The sequence below is a fragment of the Zalophus californianus genome, chromosome 13 (genome assembly GCF_009762305.2).
Source record: "Zalophus californianus isolate mZalCal1 chromosome 13, mZalCal1.pri.v2, whole genome shotgun sequence".
In the NCBI taxonomy this organism is placed as follows: Eukaryota; Metazoa; Chordata; class Mammalia; order Carnivora; family Otariidae; genus Zalophus; species Zalophus californianus.
In genome coordinates this window covers 23,702,357-23,722,413 of record NC_045607.1, presented here as the reverse complement: position 1 = coordinate 23,722,413, position 20,057 = coordinate 23,702,357, and the positions used below count along the sequence as shown (strand labels likewise).

At 50.1% G+C, this 20,057-nt stretch overlaps 1 protein-coding gene across 4 annotated transcripts in view; it reads right to left on the bottom strand.

Moving 5' to 3' along the window:
* The window catches only part of PTPN3 (protein tyrosine phosphatase non-receptor type 3), a 105,548-nt gene extending 86,054 nt beyond the window's left edge, over positions 1–19,494 (bottom strand). For all 4 annotated transcript variants that reach the window (XM_027616454.2, XM_027616455.2, XM_027616457.2 and 1 more), the window contains exon 1: positions 19,390–19,494. The gene's annotated coding sequence lies outside the window, so the exon portion shown is untranslated. The remainder of the gene's footprint in view (positions 1–19,389) is intronic.
* Between the last annotated feature and the right edge of the window lie 563 nt (positions 19,495–20,057).

The following is a 20,057-nucleotide window of genomic DNA, read 5'->3' as shown; positions in this document are numbered from 1 at the left end:
GCAATACATAAACCCAAACATCGATGATAGAATGTTTTATATTGAGCTGTTTCCCCCTAAAATAAAGCTACCAATCTCTTCCCATTCTCCCTCTGGATAGTTCCACGAGGCCCCAAATGGACTGGAAAACAGGATGGAATAAATTTACTCTACGGGGACATGAATCAAGTTGCATAAATTTTACAAAAATACAGTGCTAATATTTGCCCTCGGGGCACAGGACACGCCCATTTGGGTGTCAGTCCCTGATATTTCTATCCTGGGCTCCAGCCCCCACCCCTTTACAGCCAAAAGTAGCAGAAGCCTTCAGAAAAGAAAACAGCTAAAGTCACTTTGAAGGTTTGAGATGTGCTAATTGCAACTCATCCCAGCCAAGAAGCTGGACTCTCACAACAGGACCATCCCGCCAGCTTTGTTCCTGCCAAGGAGTTTGAAGGCAGTGGCAGCCTGGCCAGAGAAACCCAATCCTCACCACCAGCAGCCCTCGCCATAATATCATCTCAAGGAAACACAGAAAAATACCCTCCAGCCGCACCCCCCCCCCCCAAAAACATCATCCCATCTGTCACTAAATCAGCCAAGTGACCTGGGAAGCTGCTACTCCGTTTTTCTTCAGTTTTCACTGGTTTTCTTCCAGCTTTAAACTGCCTGCCTGTAAGGTTTTAACCCGAGGGGCCATCTCGGGTTATATTAGGTGCAGCAACCTGGCATCTCTAGACACCAAGATAAAATGTATTTTTATGCAGCCTAGTCAGTCAGGGCTTTAGGACTTGGTGAGATGGAGTCGGAAGATTAATGAAAGGAAACTGCATAGCCTCTAAAAAAGATTTATAAAGGCATGCCAAAATGCTGATCAGAGTAACAGGGTTTAGGAATATTTGAATGCAAATACTGTATCTTGTTGCTGCCATTGTTACATTTATTTGTACCAGGGCTTCCACGTGCTGGGAGCTGGGAAGACAGAAATACAATCCATTCTTTGATGTCCAGGAGAGCCTAGGGGAAGGAGAAGAGTAACACCACTGCCTCAGGGCTCCTGGTGGCCAGGGCCCATTGGAGTCTGGAAGGAGTAAGCCAGACCTCAGTGAGTTGTCTCTGCTCGGCCACTCCTAAGAGGTTAGGACCTTAGGTCAGAAGAACCTAAGTCTGTTTCCTCTTATGTAAATAATTCTGAGGAGCAATGCTGTTCTGCCTGGCCCACGGCAGACACCAGCGGCTGCTAGGAGCACTGATGCGCCCGCCCATTCAAGGACCTCACTCCTAGTCCCCCCGGCCATTGCCATCCCCAGGCTTCTCGTCTTGAGGAATAGCCAAGGGTCCCACAGAGCTTCAGAATTTTCTAAATACTTTTGCCCCCCATTCCTCTCGACTCCATTCACTCTGACGGGGCCTGGCGGGCAGTACTCCTGGTAGATTCGACTCCAAGAGCCATGTTCCAGTCATGGCCTCCAAATGGGGTGATGATCCCAAGCTCAGGGCAGGGCATCACACACCTGCCCACTGAATCCACTGGCCCACAGGGCGGGGAAGGAAGATGAATTACAGGTGATTCACTGTGGCGGGGAAGAAAGGAAGGCCCCATTTAAGCACTGCGGTCTCTGTAATTCACTGGCTAAAGGTATGTTCTTACCTTTTGAGATAAGCTTGGTAAACACTCCCCATAGCTCACATGTTCGTAGATTTCCTCTTAAGGAGGAAATGGTCCAGAAGACCTTCCCCCGCCCAATTCTGCAACATCAGAAACCTGAGTAATGACTTGGGTATTTATTACCCTATTCCAAGATGACACAATTGATTTAACAGGTGTTTCCCAAAAATGAAAGAAAAAGTACAAAGTACCCTCAGACTGCCAAGGGCGTGCTGATGAGAGAGGAGTTAAAATGTGGCACACATCTCTCAGGGCTGAGGAAGCGTAGCAAAGGACTTCCTCTCATTTTTGCAAAAGGTGTGGGCTGGAGGGCGTGCGCATGACATCCCCAAGGTCCTTCCAGCTCACAGGGCAGCCACCCCGGGTTAATTATTAGCAGTGAGAGAATAGGAGTAGGTCACCTCATTTCTTGAGGCCAGGCCCTCAGTGTGGCCTGGGGCCTCTCCGAACTGTAACCAGCAGCTCTCCTTCCAGGGAGCTCCTTGGGAGTGACAGGCCAGTCCCAGACCCCAGCCAGTGTCCCTGCCTGCCTCCCCTCCCTTCCACCGCACCTGCCTCCACGGATCCTAGAACTCGGAGGACTCCTGATGGAAGCCCCGGTTCACTGCAGTCCTTGGAAGGCAGGGCTTCTTAGCTTGAGCTCAACTTAGACCCTTTCCCCTGCAGCTGCACAGGGGGGCTCTAAGCCCAGGATCTCATGAGGACAGCCACAGGGTGGGGCATCTGAGGGGTGCCAGGGTCTGGATCTCCAGGAGGAGCCCAGGCAGCTGCATAGCATCTAACTAAGCCTTGCTGTTCTTTCGGCGAGCTGTGGGAGGTATGCAGGCCGTGCTGAATCTAGCTCACGGCTGTGAAGGACAAGCTTGCTGCCGTCACCCAAAGGTAGTTAACCCTGGAGGGGAAGGAGGGGGCAGTAGTGCAGACAAGCTGCCATGCAGGGTGTGCTCTGATCCACGCACATCAGAGAAAATAAGCCAGCTGACAGTGTTGTCCTAACTGGGGGTGTTTCTTTCTTTTTTTAAGTTGTTCTTGTTCCCATCATTCCACTGCCAAACATTTGTCCAGGTATTTCAAACACTTCCCTGGCATGGCATCTTTTTGTTAGAGTTCACAATATTCCACTTGGTGAAATCATAACCAAGGTCCGAGCGACCTCTAGTTTGCAGGGCTCCAACTTCCGAAAGAACTCCTAGTAAATGTGGAAAGGGAAGAAGGAGCAGGTGACCAAGGGCTGCCACAAGGGTCAGGGAAGTGGGGCCCAGTGGAGCCCTGCTTCAGGGCAAAAGCACCAAAGATGTATGGCAGCAAGGTGACAGGAAGGGGCTAGACAACTCCCCACCCCCCGCCCCGGAGGAAAATGGCAAAAACAGATGAGCAGGTATTGATGAGGATTTGGACAAAACCACCAGGTTTACTGTTTTCTGTCTTTTCCACCAGACAGAACAATCTTTTTACACTTGGGAAGGACAGAAAAGGGGACGGGAAGGCGTCTCCCACGACCCACACTCCACGCCTATCACCTCGTTTGACTTCCCCACATCAAAAGAGAACCAGGCTGAAAGCGGCCAGGACTGAGCAAACGGGGGCCCGGTGCGGAGGGAAACCAAACCGAGCAGCAACTGGGCCGTCATGCTCCCAAACCTCACACTGCTTCTCTCCAACTTCCTTGCAGGAAAACAAACAGAACACAAAATTTGCCGTTTTAACCATTTTAAAGCATACAATTCAGGGGCATTATTACATTCACAATGTTGTGCAACCAACCACTATTTCCAAAACTTTTTTGTCACTCCAAACAGAAACTCTGTACCCATTAAGCAATAACTTGTCATTCCTTTCCTCCCCCAACCTTTGGCAACCTCAGCTTTGTCTCTATGAATTTATCTCTTCTAGATATTTCATATATGTGGAATTAGACAACGTTTGTCCTTTTGTGTCTGGCTTATTTCACTCAGCATAATATCCTCGAGGTTCATCCATGTTGGAACATGTGTCAAAATGCCCTTCCTTTTAAGGCTGAATAATTATATACCATCGTATAGAGACACCACATCTTATTCATCTATTTGTCTGCAGGACACTTGGTTTCCCATGTGGCTGTTATGAACAGTGTTGCAATTAACATCTCTGTACAAGCATTTATTTGAGACTTTCAATTACTTTGGGTATATGCCTAGGAATGGAATTGCTGGACATAGTAAATTCTGTGTTTAGCTTCTTGAGGACACCAGACTTTTCTATGGAGACTGCCCCATTTCACATCCTCATCAGCAATGGAAGAGGGTTCCAATTTCTCTACCTCTACAACCTTTCCTAGGCCATCCCAGTAGCTGTGAAATGGTATCTCACTGTGGCTCTGATTCACATTTCCCTGATGACTAATGTCGAGCATCTTTTCATGAGCTTACTGGCCATGTGCAGATCTTCAGAGACAGGTCTATTCAAAGTCCTCTGTCCATATTTTTAATTGGGTTATCTTAATTTAGGTTGAATTATAGAAGTACTTTATATACCCTGAATAAACTTTTACCAGATATAGGATTTGCCAGTATTTTCTCCTGAAGTGTAGGTTGTCTTTTCTTTGATAATGTTCTTTGATGCACAGTTTTTAATTTTGATGAAGTTACAATTTTGCTCATGCTTTTTTATCATATCTAAGAACCCACTGCTAACCTCAAGGTCATGAAGATTTACTTTTTTAAAAATCTGTACAGGTTTTATGACTTTGGCTCATATATTAGGTCACTGATCCATTTTGAGTTAATTTTTGTATATGGTGTGAGGTAGGGTTTCCCCACCATGATCTACTGGCAGGACTAGCATTGTGTGAACTTCATGAAGGCAGAATCTGGGTCTCTTAAAAATCACCACTGGGATGTAGGCAGCCCAGTGCCTGGTACTCATTAGGTGCTCGATAACTGCCAGTTGTATGGATGAATGAATGAATGGATAAAATTATTGGGGGGTAATGTTCCTCCAGCCCCACCTGCCTACCATTACTGGCAAGCACCCACAGCTGGCTGAGCAACTCTTGTTTGTAACAAACAAATCTGACAGGCTACACTTATTAAGAACTATCTATTGGGGTGCCTGAGTGACTCAGTTGGTTGAGTGTCCAATTCTTGGTTCGGCTCAGGTCATGATCTCAGGGGTTGTGGGATCAAGCCATGTGTTGGGCTCCATGCTCAGTGAGGAGTCGGCTTCAGATTCTCTCCCTTTGCCCCTCCCCCTCCTCATGCTTACACACTTGTGTTCTCTAAAAAGATACAAATCTTAAAAAAATAAAAATCTTAGAAGTATCAACAATCTCATTTACACACTCCAATCAGTTAACTTCAAAATGACCAAGATTTAATTAGTGCACTTAACTGATGGCACTTAATTGAGTCCTAGCCCTGGAAAACTCATTTCCTTATCAATCTCCTAGCTCAAGTCCCTCATTGCACAGAGAGGAGACCCCAGGGCCAACGAAAGCCATAACTTCCCAAAGTCTGGGTTTCAACTCCCAGGGCTTTCCCCCACCAAACACAGGCCTTAGCGATCACCCACTGTAGATAAGCAACAAAAAGGTGTGACGTTAGACTGAATTGCTTCAAGTGGCAGGAATGGCTGTGTGGCTCCCAAGCCTCCCAGTGAAAAAAAATGAACCCTTGAGTCCTAGATCTCATTATGCTAAAAGCCCATCTCCTGCCCTCCTGGTGCAGCACCTGACTACTCTCACTCCACAACCACCACCGCCCCCCTCCCCGCCGCCGCCGCCCATTCCCTGGTTATGCCAAGCTCATTCCCACTGCCGGAAACTTGCTTCCCCAGGACACCCCCCACCTGCACTCTCTCCATGCGGTCTGCTCAAATTTTACCTATCAGTAAGGTCTTCCCTCACTCTATCTCCCTCACTCTGTATTTCTCCTTACCATTTATCACCCCTGGACTTATTAAGTATTTATTGTCTCCTCCCAACTCCCACATCCCCACCTCCTACGAGAATGGTAGTTCCTTAAAAGGGACTTTGTTAGTTAACGGTTATCCCTCACCCGTGGAATAGTGCCTGGCACACACGAGGTACTCAAGAGGTGTCTGCGGAATGCACGAATAGAAGGTAAAATGGGGGGGCACCCTACTTGGTATTCACTACACCACTAAGCATCACAGAAGGGGAGGCAGGCAGCTCCACACTCATGGTTGGCACTGACTGGACCCTGCAGCCACAGAGGCCTGCAAGTCTCCTTCCCGACCCGCGGGCTGTCCCTGCCTCCCGGGGCAGGCAAGGCTGGGACGGGGCGGGTGATCAAACACTCCCACACGTCTCAGTCAAGCCCGAGATGCTGGCAGCTGTTTTTTCCACTGAGCTGGCCACAGAAAGTGGAGTCTTTCCCCATGGGGCGCCTAATAAATGCTTGTGAAATGCACACAGGAGTGAGTGAACAAACTAATGCACACAGGGCTCATGCCACACTTTCAGGAGGCTTGTGTCAGCGATAAGAAAAGATCATCCCAACAATGCCAATGCCGGGAGGTAGTCTGACCAACTCCATTTCTACGAACCCAATGCCAGGATACATCCAGACATGAAACAAAGTCATCTGCAGAGATTTTCCTCCCAACAACACTTCGCGCTGAAAATGACAAACCAAAAACGCTGATTTCCAACTGCAGAGGGCTAGTTAAGTAAATCACAAGATAGCCCCAGGATGCCCATGAAGACTTCATAATGACATAGTGACATAATGGGAAATGTTAGAATATTAAGTAAAAAAAGGCTGGTTGTAAAATTGTATCTACAGTAAACACATTTAAGGTAATTATAAAGGATCTCAAGACCATAAATATAATTGCTAGTTTTTCCTATCCTTTCATCCTTTCTGTAGTTCCTAAATTATAACGAGCAATAAGTTTGAAGAAAATCAAACTGATAGAACTTAAAAAAGCTGTCACCTGATATTTTATTGGGCTCCAGGGTGTGTAACTGCTTAAACCTCCGTCTGGCCATCTCCTCCTCTCTCGTTCTGCATTCACCCCACCCTGCTTCTTCCTCTTCCTCTGGCCCGCCCCCAACTGCCCTCCCATCCCCCCCGCCAGCCAGCCACCCAGTGCTTGGGCCTTGTCAGCCACACCTGCAACCACTCCTCCCCCAGAAATCTTGCTCCAAGGCTGAGCTGCCCCACCCAACAGTCTCCCGGCTCACAGACCCCAGGCTTGCTCTTCTACTTCCCAGCTCTGGGGCTTTGAGCAAGTTACTGAACCTCTCTGAGACACCATTTCCAACTCAGAAAAATGAGGCTGACCCCAACTCATGGGAGCTTCTGAAAGTCCAGGGAGCTAACGGACCCCCACCTCGCAGGGCCCTCCTGTAGGGAGGGCTAATGTGCTGTGAGTGTGCTCTGGCCCTGCCATGTGTTGAGCCTCAGTCTGCTGCTTCTACCCAGGTTCAGGAAGCTGTAGTTCTTTGTGCTCTATCTGCCTAAGTCCCGGCCCCTGTCCTCTCCTGAAAGGAGAAGGAAAGCAGGTTTGCTCTTGGATCTCAAGTCAATACAATGGTGGCTTGGCTGAAATTCCTATCCGCCCCCCCGCCCCGCCGCTGAAGCCTCGGCTCCCACACAGTCCAACTCTCAGAGCTGATGCCCAAATCCCCAGCAGCTGCCCCTCGTGAGGCCCCATTCTATCTTCAGAAGACATTCCCGGCATTTTACTTAAGGTCCTGAGGACTCCTTTAAATCATCTTCCCTCATCCACACCCACATTCTCCCATGGTCTCAGCTCAGGGCTTGCTTCTCCTGCTCTTTCAGTCACAGGGGTTTACACATTCTTCCTTCCTGCTGTTCTGCATTCATCCCTCTCTAATCCCTGAGGCATTTAATGAGTTCCCACCTGTGGCCACACTCCAGGGCAGGTGCTGGGGTTCAGGTGAGTAGGAGGCTGTCTCAGCTCCCCCTGCTCTCTGGAACTCATAGGCTGCTCAGAGAGCAAAACACATGCATAATCAAATAATCACCTTTTGGTGTGGTTAGTGCTCTGAAAACAGCTGTGTGGCCCTGGCTGCTGGGGTCTTGTCCACGCTGTGACCAGAGCTCAGCCTGGGACAAAAACAGCTTCCAAGGGGATTCTTAAGGCAAAGCTAGACCCTGAAGGTGAAGTATCAAAGAACACAATCAAATCACTCAATACTTACCTCAAAGCTCTCAGGCTCCCCCTCCTCCAACATCACCCACAACCCAATTCCAATCTAGCTGCCAGCCTGCAGACACCTGAGTGCACCTACCACTCCAAGGTATCTCCACGGAGCTGAACTGAAAGGGGTGCAGCTATGCTCATTTTGCTTTTTCTATGTGCTCTTCTCCACGAGCCTCCTCCCTACCGTGGTCACGGTGCCAGGCCAATGCCACTCGAAGTGCGGTTTCCAGACGCCTGGCATCAGCATCACCTGAGTGCTTGTTAGAAATGCAGACTCCCAGGCCCTGCCCTGGACCTACAGGACCCGAATCTTCTCGTATGTACGTTAACGTCTGAGGGACCCTGCTTTCCACCCCAATCCCACTCCCCCCTGGTCTTCAGCTTCCGCCTTTTCACTGTGGCCAGCTGCTATCTTTAACATCCACGCAAGGAGCATATACCCGACCTCCGACCTCCGACCTCCGACCTCCGCGGGCGTCTGGCTCCTCAGCGGCAGGGACCTTCACATCCACCCCCACAGCGGCACCGCCTCAGCCCCACCCTGCCCAGGGCAGCCCACACAGCACAGCGCTCCCCAGCTGAGACCTCTGGCCCACCTGAGGATGAATGTCCCTGTGGTCCCTTAGTCAAGCTTACTGAGCGAGACAGCAAACCTGCAGCTATCTCCTAAGTAACCATCAGAGCCTCCAGGAGAAGCACTTCCCCGGACCTTGTGAGCTGGAGGTACTTGTCATTCCCAGTGTGGAGATGACAAAATCGAGACATCAGGAGCTCAACGAAGGTCACAGAGTTAGTGGCGATGGGTGCAGAGAGGACCCCAAGCTTACAACCTGCACCAAGAGATACAAGGAGCCCCAAAGCCTTGCAGAGAAAACTCTGGAAGGGGGCTTAGAGCTGAGGTGGCCCATCTGCACTGGGCCAGGACCTAGAAAGGAGGGAAAGTAGAACAAGTGGGAGAGGCAGGCAGAGGCCAGGTCACGAAACCCTTTGTTGACAGACTACAGAGCTTGGACTTACTGGGTGACAGGATGATAATAAAATTTTGGAGGCAGGCTGCTCAAAAATGGCTACATCCTTCCCACTACTCACCCCTGCCCATGAACCTGATTCTTTGCCTTGTGGTGCTTGCTTCCCCGACCCTCCTGGTGTGGCAAACAGAGTCAGACTCTCCCAGCTACTCTGGCTCCATCCTCCTGCCGGCTTGCCCTCAGACCTCAGCCCTCCACGACCTCCTTCCTCCCCTCCCAGGCTGAAGCCCAGCTCCTGGGAAACCTCCACCAGCACGTTTCTCCCAGCCAGCTCCACTCCCGGTTCTGCAAAGCCTTATTAAGAGTCCCAAAATGGGCGAACACGCCCCTCAACAAGGGCCAGCTGCCAGGAATCCCTTCCCTCCATGATGAACAGCGCCTTCCCCAGGAGGGCTGGAGGCACAGGGTCCCCCTTCCAACCCAGGCGTGGTACATCCAACCATCAGTTTCCACCATCAGCTCCTCTTAGAGGAAGACCCAGACTCCTCCTCCCCTTCAGCCAACATCCGAAGGGGAGCCGGGCCAGGCCCTGGGGATGGAGCTGAGTAAGAGACAGTCTCTGCCTTGCAGAAGCTCCTAAGTGGGGGAGCCCTGATCCTGAGTATGTGCCTCTTTAAGAGGAAAACATTTTCGTGACCCCTGTACATTCACACACCTTGACCTGTTTGGTGATTCTTAAAAACAGAAGCCTTTCTTAGTCTTCTAAAATGTCTTTAAGTGGCAAGTCATCACTGCAACTGTGAGTTAGCCTTTATGATTGAAAAAAGTTAAGATTAACTGTATAAAAAAACATTAAAACTATCCCACGTTAAAAATTTCTTGCATTATTTATAGATTGAAAATATGTTGGTAGAACTTTTATTTGTGAGACACAGATCTATTCTAGAGTCTGGCTTCTCAACGTCTGGTCTGTGGATCATTCTCAACACCACCATTTGTTATAAGCGCATACTGTGGGCCCACCCCAGACACCCTAGAAGCAGAATCTGCAACTTAACACTAGAGCTTGAGAGGCCCTGGCTTAGAGCATATGGCTTATGGGGTTGGGGTCAGAGACAGGGAGAAGCAAGGCCAGATGGAATCCATGGAGAACAGGGTGATCGTAGGTGCTTTTGTAGGGAACATTTTTTTGGCAGCAGTATGAAGGAGGTATAGATGTGAGGGGCTGGTGATGGGCGGGGGGGAGGTAGGAAGCAAAAGTAGAGGCAAATGGGAGAAGCACAGAGACGAACCCAGTTTTAGCAGGAGTGGGATTGGTGGGGGGGAGGGGTGGAAAGGAAGGGCAGGCTGAAGGAGGTATGATGGGGCAGGATCTGTCCAGTGCAGGTGTGCGGGTGTGTGAAGGGTGACCCTGGGTTTCTAAGCTGGAAGACTTGTTACTTACAGAGAGGGCTTTAAGGAAGAAGGTACACAGGAGGGACCCGGGGACACTCACGGAGATGTTCAGATGTGATAAACATATGACCCAAACCACCCAGAGATGATCAGGCCCTGTGAATCCCCTGACAATGGCATCAGGTGGAGTCTACCCAGGAAAGCCTGCAAATGATAAGAACAAAGGATAAAGGAAAAAAGATGAGCCATGGGGGGAGGAGGGGGCTGTGGAGCCACATCATAGAAGCCCTGATATGAGGGAGGGCAATCCAGACCCAGTGGGCTGAGACATGAGAACCGGCCACGTGGTCTTGATGAGCGAGCAGTCTCTGACCATCATGGCGAGGTCAGTGTTGGCCGAAGGGTCAGTGTTGGTGGGTGATGCTGGGGTAGATAAAGTCAGGACTGCTCTACAAATACTTAAACACCCTGCCTGTGGTGTTGCAAGTCCCAATCAGTCAAAGTGATGTCTTTCTGTACACCCATGTTCACAGCAGCACTACCTGCAAGAGTCAAAAGGTGGAAGCAATTTAAGTGTCCACTCACAGATGCACGATAAACAAAGTGTGGTGCACACGCGTTTAACGGAACATTACTCCTCCCTGAAAAGGAAAGAAATTCTGACACTGCTCCAACATGGCTGAACTTGGGGACATTATGCCAAGTGAAATAAACCGGTCACAAAATGACAAATACTGTATGAGGGCTGCAAAGCGCAGAGCACTTGTCTGAAACTACCGTGGAGCCTGAGGTAGCAGTTCTCGAAGGAAGGTCCCAAGTCTCGGGGACAGTGGCAGCACCTGGAGCCTTGTTAGAAATGCAAGTTTGCAGGCCTCACCTGAGTCTGATTCAGACCCACTGAATCAGAAACTCTGGGGGTGGGGCCCAGCAGCCCATGTTTGAACAGGTGATTCTGATGTGATAAAATCTGAGGAACACTAGTATATACCACAGAAATTCAGTGGAAGATACATATCATTTTCCGTATGAAAAGAGAAAAAGAAAATCAGCCTAGCAACTTCCACATAAAAGAGCCAGAAATGCATAACCGGTTTCAAAGCCAATACAACGTATTTCTGTAGTGAACAAACTTTCTGTTAACAAGAGAAAGATGCAGTCCATCTCATCAACTTCCTTAGATGAGATCTAGAAGACACACCTAAGATCTGGGGGGTGGAAACTGCGGGTACTAGTCCCTGCTCTGCAACTGGTTACGTGTGCCATGGAGCCCGCCACAGACCTTTCAGGGCCTCAGTTTACCCATCTATAAAAACAGGGGGCCGGAAACATTTCTTCTGAGGTCTCTTCCAGTTCTGACACCCTGTGACTCCTTCTGTCCTATAAAAATCGTGACCTCAGACTGTTTTTACATAGCTGTGCCTTGGCAGGGGAGAAAGAATATCTTGCACTGGTAAGACATCATATCACAGTTCACCAGAAACCTTTCCAAAGTTCAGTAAGTGCTAGTATCTTGCATTCGAAGAATGAGAACACTCCCTCACTAACTGGCTTTGCCATGAAAGCAACCAATGCCTAGAGTTATAAAAACACTATAGGTCACTGGCCTGTGTTCATGAAGTCCACATGACTGGGATGACCCAGAAAATATCGCCAAACCTTCACATTTTTATCCTATGACACTTTTTAATCCAGGAAGGGGGGGCTTATTTTTCGCTAGGCAGAAAATGAGTTAAAAGAACTGTACCATACAGACCCCCGTGCCTGCCCGCTCTGATCCAAGTATCTGGGGACACAGCACTGCAAGTCTAGGCTTCCTGATAAGTGGCCTTGTATTGACCTTGTTACTAGAATCCTTAGATGCTGGTTTCCTGCCTGGTTTCTCTACATCCAACTCTCTGTCTACACCTCCTGGTCATCCAGTGCTTATCCTCTCGTGCCTGGGTCTGCAGTGCCACCTGCTTCCATGCCTCTGCCAAAGGCCAGTCACTTGGTTCTGATCTCAGAACTAGGGCTGGGAGAGGGATGTGGGTGTTTGTGCAGGAAGGACAGTGGAAGTGTGAGCACCAGGGGAAAAAAGGTAAGGTCTAGGGAGCTTCTGGTCTCCTGTCCCACCTCACTTACGCACCCTGGCTCTTAAATTCCGTTAGAGTTTATCAGTGGAAAACACAGCTGGCTTGTTGGTCCCCCTTGTGCATCTATCATAGACCCCGTCCTTCCTCCTCCATCCAGCCAAGGTATGTAAATGACGTTCCAGGCTCTCATAGCAGTCCCTCCAGCAGGAAGGTGCAGGGGAGGGCCAAAACAAGGCTGGTATAGCAGGAGCAGACTGGGCACGGGCAAGCGAGGTGTGACCCACCACAGGTACTAGAGCCATGAACAGGGGCTGGACAGGTAGTGCCAAGGTTAGTTCTGTCTATTTCCAGGCAGAGGATTCCTAGTGCTAGAGGGTTTTCCAGGCTGATCTCCAACTCAAAGTCACATTTGGGTAGGGTGACCATACTTCCTGATTTGCCTAGGGCAGTCCCAGTTGAAGCTAGTTCATGAGATGCAATTACTAATAGCCTCACTCTTATCTCAAAATGTTCTGGTTTAGGAGATGAATTCTCATCGCTTTATTCTTGGGTCCCTAAGCCTGCAGAGTCGCAGATAGAGAAAGAGCACTAGGAGGGACCTCTAGGCTGAGACCTCCTCAAATGCTCCATTCTCCTCTCCAGCACCCCTGCCAAGCCATCGCCCGGTGTCTGCTTGTATACCTTCAGGGACAGCAGGCTCGCTAGCCCCTGATGAAGCCTTTTCTGGGAAAAGCTTTGTTATAAAAATACAGGACTCAAACCTATAGACAGTATGACTGCAACTAACAAGATCCTTCAGCAAGGAAAGGAGTGGCTGTGGGGGAAACCAGAAAACCTGCTTTTCCCTTCTTCCTCCTTCCATCTTATAGTCTCTCCACTCAATAAATATTTACTGAGTGCATTTGATGTTCCAGTGGAACTGGGGACACAATGGTGAGTTAAAACAGACTCAAATGGAAGGAAATTTCTATACAATAATGGGCCTGTGCTTTCCAAAAATGTCAAGGTCATAAAGGGCAAAGAAAGGCTGAGTAACGGTTCCAGTTTAAAGGAGATTAAAGAGAAAGGATGACCTTATGAAATGCACGGTCTGGGGTTTTTTTTGCTACAAAAGGACACAATCGAGACAACTGGCAAAAACCTGAGTAAGATCTATAGATTATAGTATTGTTTCAGTAATGATTTCTTGATTCTAAAAATTGTGCTGTAGTCATATGGAAGAATGTCATTGCCTTTAGGAAATACACTGAAGTATTTTGAGGGAAAGGAAGAATCTATAAATAACCCTCAAATGACTCAAGAGAAAATATATATACATAAAGAGCAGAATAAAATAAATGTGATAAAATGGTAACATTTGCGGAATCTAGGTGAGGGGTATATGAGAGTTCTTTGTTCTATTCTGAGAACCTTGCTGTAAGTCTGAATCAGGTCAAAATAAAAAATTAAAGGAAAAAAAATAAGTCTCAGAGAAAGGTTTTTGGTGGTTTTTTTTCCTTTTTTTTTTTGAAAAGAAAGCCAGACTGACCCTGACTTCAGAGAGCTCCCCGTGTCGCTGGGAAGACAGGTACTAATACAAACAATTACACTAACTGCAAAATTGCAACCGTGAAAGCGCCGTCAAAGGAGAGAAATCCAGAAGCATGACCGTTTACAACAGGCAGTTTTACCTAAATCATGTGCAGTCATGGGCTAACACCCAAAGCAGGAGTTAACTGGGGGGGGTGGGTAGGAGCAAGGCTCCAGGCTCTGACAGTCCCTGTGGCAGGTGAGGGACCAAAGCATGCACACCGGGGGCCCAGGGAGACACCAAAATCAGTCTCGTCCTTTATTCTCCAAACAACAGAAGGTGTTTCTGAAAGACCCCCTGAGTGCAGAGAACAGGCAGGTGAGAAGGCATGTGAGGTCCACTGCAGCAGGTGCTCATGACTGTGGCGTCCCGGAGGAGCATCACTGAGGATTCTTCTGTTCCCTGACACTGTAATTTTCTACAGCAGCCATGTATGAATTTGATAACCAGACCGGGGGAGGGGGGCTGGCAGGAGCAAAGCGGGCTCCGGCTGTCACATCCTCTTTCCAGGCCCGCTGGTGGTTAGGGTCAAGGGATGGCTGATGGAGCTGGTCGCTGCTTCGCTCACAAGCACCCCGGGTCTAGACTGAGGCTGACTCAACCTTAGGGAAGCAAGGTGCTGGGGGTCAGGTTTTCACACTCCATTCCCAAAGTCAGTCCAGTGCCTTTCATCCCACAGCATCCAGCTGGCCGCGGCCCCTTTCTGGTCCTGGATCCTGCCCCTTGGAATGTCCCTTTAGCTCTGAGAGCGAGGCCCTGTAGTGGGCCTCGGAGCGGGCCATTACTCACCCACAGTGACTCTTGGCATTGAACACTAAACAAAACATTTGTCTGGAGGGTCAAGGGCCTGACCACAAAGGGAGGGGACCCTTTGCTGTGCCAAGTTCTGTCCTGGTGGGTTTTCATTCATTAGCTCCTTTAAAATAGTCCATTTAGAGGAAACAGGTTCCATTATTATCCTCATTTTACACTTAAATGGCTTGTCCAGGAAAAAGACTTGGGTTCGCATCTTGGCTCTCACGTCTGCTTATGAGCAATGTGCCTTTCGGGTGGTCACTCCATCTCTGAGCCTCAGTTTTTTTCACCCTATCAGTAATGTGGGGCTGGTAGAGATTTACAAGATTCTGGGACTAGACAGTACTATTTATACCCTTTTGAGGCACCAAGGGGCTCAGTACCGAAAATCCACTCCAAACTACACATCACTTAAATATTTAATAAAACCTTGTGTATCCTGACGGTAAATCATGGGACCTGAATTTTCCAGGACTATCCCCATTTCAAATCCTCTGTCCTAACTTTCCACATAAAGCATCAAACTGTCTCAAAAATTCCACTCTCTCAGTATCCAAATAACACCTCCCAGGCCCTCCTCTTACACGAAGCAGCAGCACAAACATTCTTTCTCCGACAACAGATCCCAGTCTTGGGTTCAGAAAATGTAGTCACCGGAACCTTGCTGGCCCCCTGATGGAAAGAGGGTCACAGCAGCCGGTACTCCATCCCAACTCCAACTCGGCTGTTTCCTGGCGCACTGGCATAAACCACAGCCAGGAGAAGCCGTCCCATGATCAGAGCATCACCCACAGAGGGACACAGACTGGCTAGAAGAGCTCTGCCCCCACCTGCCCCGCAAGCTGCCAGTACCCAGGTAGGAAGCACGGCCAGAGGGTTGCTCCAAGTTTTAGGTGAATGAGTTAATATTTAGAAAGCACTCAGAACAGTGCCTGGCAGCCAGTAAGTGCCATAACAGTGTTTCCTAATGACAACCAAAGGCATCCCTGGCAGAAGGGGATCACGCCTCGAAGAGAACCCACAGGCATCAGTTCTGTCTGGGGGGAGAACAAGGAGAATGGGCACTTACCCCTGGCTTGAGTGAAGCTGGGGCCCCTTACAGACATGAGGGAGTACCCTGACAACAGGAGGCCGGACCTGGGGAAGAGTCATCACTCCCGATATACACATGGGCTCTGGGTCTTAGCACCTGCTGTTCTGTCAGCCCCCCAAATACCATCTTTTTCTCCCTTTAAGGCTGAATTCAAATGCCGACTATTCCTTATGGTGTTCCTCGATCTCCACCAGAATGAACGGCTGCCTCCACTAGTCTCTCTTGCATCTGGCTTTAGCCTCTTTTAAAGTAACTGTGAGACAGATAAGTAGATACAGAGCATGTGTGTATGCGCACGCACACACACACACGTCATTGTCTTCCCAATTCCACCATGCATCCTTCCAAGATAAGGGTCTTTCACCTCTGTAACCCTAGGGCCTGACACACAGCTCAAAAAGTGTTTGAATTTGCTGTGAAATCTGTGCTCTCAGCTGGTCTTCACCTGGAGGCCAAAAGTAGCTTCAGGTGCACACATAACCTGAAGCTACATAGCTGCAAGATCTCCAGGTCTGGGAACCCATGAACTAGATCAGATTTTAGCCAGGGGCCTACCAAAGCATTCCCTTTCATCCCCCTTCAGGTGGATGAAAGGAGACACCTATGAGACCCGAGCAGCGTGGACGCTGACCAGATCCTGGCCCATCTCTAATAGAGTTGGTAAGAAGAGCCCAAGCTTGGGAAGCAACACCAGCAGGCTGCCCTGCCTCCACCAGCAGGTCAAGGCCAGGGTAAGTGCAGAGTGCCTTAGGCATTCCAGACCCTGCAACAGACCTGGGAACAGATGAAGAGGGATTGGCCCTGCTTTCCAGGAACCACTGCTGTCTGGTGGAAGAAAGCTGAGTACCGGGATTACAGTCAAAATCGCAGGTCCCCTCCCAACCTACCACAAATCCTGAGGGTTCAGCAGGGAGGTAGGGGGCCAGGCCTTCTTGCTCCCTCCAATCCCCAAAGCTGAGCCCTGTGGGTGGGTTATGTGCATCCTGGAAAACAGAATTCCTCCTGTGCCTGGACCAAAGGTTCAGAAGGTCACAGTTCTTCCCTCCTGCTCCTGGCCCCAGACTACCTTTGCTAGCTCAATTTCTGCAAGAGTGAGAAAGAACAGCCCTGAAACTAAACAATGTATGTGAACTCTCCCCGTTCACAGCCAACAATCAAGGAGTTGGCCCCAATCCCCTAAGGTCCATTCCCAGCTGGGAACATCAACTTCTTTCAGGGGTAAGATTTGTCTCTGACCAGGTTCCTGCCACTGGCCTAAGGATAAAAGCTGCCAGGATTCTTCTCTATGAAAAAATGTGAAAGAAGAGGTCCAAAACAGGAGTGGTGAAGCAGTGAGGTATTCTGAATTTGATTCTGTGTTAATTTAGATTCTTTCTCCTGCTCTCAGCTGTCCCTGAGGACCTGCCCCTCCTGGCCGGGAAGTTCCCCCAGGCTCCCTGGGTTTGCTGGGACGCACTGGTCTACTCAGCATCCCCACCCAGCACTACATCTGATATACAGAAGCAGCTCAATAAATGCCTGATGAACAGAAAGCCACTTGGAAAATGCCTTCAGTAACTTGACCTTTTACATTCCTCAGCTAATGCCTAATTCGCGTATAAGAGTCCAGTTTTAGGAGATGGCAAGTCACCAGAGACAACTCAGGATCAATACAGATTATTAGGCATGTTTTATTCTACTCTGATTCTCTGCAATTGGTATTCCATTAAGTGTATGTGGGATTTGTAGGAGCTCACTATAAACTAGAATATTTAACTAGAACGACCTACTCTCTGTCAGATAATAGCTTATCGTTGTTAATTTTCAACTAGTCAATCTCAGAAAGGTTTCCAGCTTCCAGTCTCCTTTACATGTTGATTTAATCGCCAGGAAAGTCATCTATTTCAAAGTCTCCATACAATAAAGGGCAGCTTGATTTAGAAGAAAAAGACCTGCCCAAGGAAGCAGAAGACCTGAGTTCTATCCCACCTAGGTCAATACAGTATGATCAGCTGTTCAAGGCCTCAATTTTCTCATTTGTAAAATGGGAATAACACGGGTCTCACCGGAGAGTTGTAAAAATTAAGTGAGTTGATGCATGTGGATGCACTCTGCACAGTTCTATAAGGCTATACAAAGGTTAAACATAAGGTGAAATTCTTGAACAACTCAGGTAGGCTAATGACAGAAAGCAGGGTGGCTCTAAAGGGGGTGAAGAGATATTTTGCCCCCGCAGGGAGGGCATTTTGGGTTGGCACAACTGAGGGAGAAGGACTGCTACTGCAATCTACTGGGTAAGAGCCGGGATGCTGCTAAATGTGTTGCAATGCTTTGGACAGGCCCCACAACAAAAAATGATCCAACCCCAAATGTTAACAGTGCTGACATTAAGAAACCCTGATCTAAACAATCAGGAAAGTTGGGTAGGGGAGCTTTTTCCAACAGAAATCCTTTTAACCAGGCTGTACTTCCATCATCTCTTTAAACATTTGCAAGATGGATCATCTTGCAAAACAGCTCTTTTGTAAGTAAAGCTGAACTGCCAACTTCTGGAGTTTCTGAATGTATAAAACTGCTTTTAACTAGATGTTCTCCGATTACAATTCGGCTAAATTGTTTTTCCAAAGCCCTTGACTTCTGCAGTTCTCCAGGGCACAAAGACAGGGTCTGTCACCCCGCCACTAGGCCCTAAAGATGCTTTCGTAATTCTAATTTCCTGGTCAAATGGGAGCCACGAGGGTCTCTAAACGAATTAAATTCACATCACGTCAACTGCTCCCTTGCTTAGTGTTGGGCACGGAGCCAAACACCTCCACATAATTTATCCACTTAATCCACCCAAGCCCACTGAGTGAGGTGGGCATTACTACCGGCTGTTTGCAGGGGAGGAAACTGAAGATCAGAGAGGTTAAACAACTCGCCCAAGGTCACCAGCTGGCCAGGGGGAGCCCAACTTGAACGGAGGTCTCCAGTTTCCAAGTCACAAGCTCTTTCCACCAGCTCGGAAAACCCAGGTGTCAAGTTGTCTCAACTTCCCATGAATTTTTAAGGCAACGGCAACTTCTCAATAAGTTTAGGCTGCTGAAAATGGGAATTTCCGGGGGGCTGGGCGTTCTCACATACACTACCCCACTGCAGCTGTCCCACCGCAGGTACCTGATAAATCATCCCATATCGCCCGCGGAACAGGGAGGATTTATTGGCGCTGGAGTTCATGCCAGGCCCAGGAAATGCCATCTTTGAAAGCCGAGAGGCGGATTCGCCCTGGGAGCCGAGAAGGTCTGGCCGCCGCGCTTGGCTGGCTCCCCCGCGGGCTGTGTGCCCCCTCGGCGCCCCGGGCTGGGGTCGCCGCGGCGCTGGGCCCTCCGGGGTCGCCGGCCACGTCCACCCCTGCCGGGGTCAGAGCGCACGCCCACGCCCCGCCGCCGTAACCGCGTCCCGGCCGCTCGCCCGGGACTGAGCCTCACCCCGCCCCGCTTGCTCCCTCCCGCCGCGGCCCCGCCAGGTGAGCGCGGCCCGGACTCCCCCTCCCCGCCCCGACGTGGCGTCGGGACCCCGGGGCCGCGGCGTCCACCAGCCCGCCCGCGCGCTCGCCGCGCGCTCAGGGACGGGTGGGGGCGGGGCGGCGCCGAGCGCGCCCCCGGCCCCCGGTAGCCCCGCGCCCTGCCTCGGCCCGCTGGGGTCGCGCCCGCCCGTACCTGCAGCATCCGGGGGCGCGGGGCGCCCAGGTAGGTCGCGCGAGCGGGCGGCGCGGAAGCTCGCTCGCGGCGCGACCTGGCCGCCGTCTGAGCATGCCCAGTGCCGCCCGCGGGCGGCTCCCGCCGGCCGGGCTGGCCGCGACGGGCCCGCGCGCCGGGCGGGGGGCGGGCGCCCGGGCCGCCCTGCGGGGCGCCCCTGCTCCGCCCCGGTCTGGCGCGCTTGGACGCGCAGCGCAGGGCCACTGGGGCTCTGCTGCCGAGCTCCTGGCAGCCCCCAGTACCCTTGCGCGGGCACGCAGGTTTTTCGTTCCATGCCATTTATTGGGTACCTACTGTGTGCCGAGCCCTCAGTGATTTTATGCTTGGGAATGTCAAGCAGACCGCGTTCAACAAATCTTTGAAATGACGAGTCTTGCCCAGCTGGGGTCCTGCCGACTTTCAGTCCAGTGCGCATCCCGTTCCACTAGTAAGCTTACCGGCTTAAACCTTCTTCCCCAAATTTCTTACCCGCCATTACCCCCCCCCCCCAATCTGTGCTCTTGCTGTCCTCTTCCACGTGGCTCAACTGACAGCACCTTTCTGTCCACCAAACTCTGAACTTGGCCAGACTCAGGACATTTGCACATGCCTTTCCCTCCCCTCCTGCTCTGTGAGACTTCTTTGCCCAG